The 2096-nt window shown below is 40.1% G+C and overlaps 1 pseudogene; it reads right to left on the reverse strand.

Moving 5' to 3' along the window:
* Window positions 1–1548: 1548 nt before the first annotated feature.
* LOC129696825 (U2 spliceosomal RNA) lies at window positions 1549–1716 on the reverse strand (annotated as a pseudogene).
* Window positions 1717–2096: the final 380 nt, after the last annotated feature.

Raw genomic sequence — 2096 nt, forward strand, 5'->3', positions numbered from 1 at the left:
ACTCTTAGCAATGACTGCCTTGCAAATAATCTGCACTCTCAGAAGATTGTAAATGGTCTTTGTGGTTCCACTTTGAAGAAAAATATGGGATCTCTCCCTGGTATTGTGGACAATATCCCAATATTTTTCTTTAATCACCTTTCCTAAAACTGAGTTCCTGTTCATTATCTTATTGTTATTCCTGGACGCTTGTTGTGGGCAAATTGGCTGTTGGTTTCCAGTTACATCTGTGACTAAACCTAAAAACTACTTCAGAGTGGATGACATGATATGAAAGGTGCTTTCTACATCCAAGTCTCTTTTTGTTTTGAAAATGAGATTCAGTGCAGACAATAGAATTTACACTCAGAACCAAACATCTGACTTACTGACTGTTGGTAGGTTGATAAGTGAGAGAAATTAAATGACTTGCTGGGATCATTGCAGGTAAGTTGGTCTGTACATCTATTACCAACCCTTTTCTTCTCTCTGCAAACACTCACTGACCTTATTTTGTGTTCTTGCACTTTCCATGTCAACTCTATGGTTACTGAAGTGCTTGCTGTTTCACAGAGGTTTAAGCTTTTCAAAAGATATTTATCGGGTAAAAGTAACTCGGGATATAGGTCATGGATGCCACGGATGCCCTCCACTGAAAACGGTGTCTGAGACGGGCCAGGAAGATCATCGAGGACCCCTCTCACCCTAACCATGGACTGTTTGCCCTCCTCCCATCAGGGTGTCGGTACAGGAGCCTCAGGTCTCGAACTAGCAGGATGAGGAACAGCTTTTTTAACAACACACTTACATTGCTGAACTCTGAGTCCCGTCGCTAGATATCTTTGGTACTCTTCTTACTCTAATGTATTCTTGTTCTGTATTTTAATTTTATTTTAATTCCTATCTTGCACTATGACTATGACCAGACGCTAAACTGCATTTCGTTGTACCTATACTTGTATCTGTGCAATGACAATGAAGTTGAATTGAAGATCAAAGATTTGTAAATGGGTTCTAGGTTGAAATGAGTCACCATTTCAATTTTACAACTGATTTCTTTTTAACATAGCCTTTAAAATTAGACTCTACCTTTGTCAAAATACACACAATGGCTTCCAAACCCACCATAGAAACATAGAAAATAGGTGCAGGAGGAGTCCATTTGGCCCTTCGAGCCAGCACCGCCATTCATTGTGATCATGGCTGATCAAACACAGTCAGTAACCCGTGCCTGCCTTCTCCCCTTACCCCTTGATTCCGCTAGCCCCAAGAGCTCTATCTAACTGTCTTTTAAATTCATCCAGTGAATTGGCCTCCACTGCCTTCAGTGGCAGAGAATTCCACAAATTCACATCTCTCTGGGTGAAAATGTTTTTTTTCCCATCTCAGTTTTAAATGGCCACCCTTTATTCTTAGACTGTGGCCCCTGGTTCTGGACTCCCCCAACATTGGAATATTTTTCTTGTATCTAGCTTGTCCAGTCCTTTTGTAATTTTATATTTCTCTATAAAAATGGATCTTGTCCTTGTCCAGGCTCTCCAAGATAGTGCCATTACATTATGCAATCAAGGACCGTGCACTTAAAGCAACAGAGACTTGAAAATGCAGTCAAAAACGTGTGACTCTATATACTGACTGAGTACTACTACTGTATACTTGCACTGTATCTGAGATGCTTATCTAAACTGATAAGAACAGATACTACACTTGATCTGAGCCAAAAGGCCGAGAAGCGAGATACATCTTAGATACAAGTATCTAAGTAGATATGTATAGTGGTACCTGTACTGAACTGTATACAAAATTGGATTTCACTGTAACTCGGTATATGTGACAAATAAAATAGCATTAAACCATTGAAACTAGTCCTTCGGCCGACTTACTCTATGCTGACTTTACTCTTTGTGTTCTGCCACTTCCCTATCCCCATTGCCTCTACAATTTATACTACTATTAAAACTCTCATCTTGGCCACTTCCGGTCTGCGCTTTAACTCAATTTGTGCAAAAACGCTACCCTATATTGCTAGGATTTTTTTCGCCACCTTACTCAGCGTTCTCCTCTACTCCAAGACACCAAGTTTTGTTCCGATCGGTGAAATATGAGAAAAGTTACGA

The sequence above is a fragment of the Leucoraja erinacea genome, chromosome 4 (genome assembly GCF_028641065.1).
Source record: "Leucoraja erinacea ecotype New England chromosome 4, Leri_hhj_1, whole genome shotgun sequence".
Classification (NCBI taxonomy): domain Eukaryota; kingdom Metazoa; phylum Chordata; class Chondrichthyes; order Rajiformes; family Rajidae; genus Leucoraja; species Leucoraja erinaceus.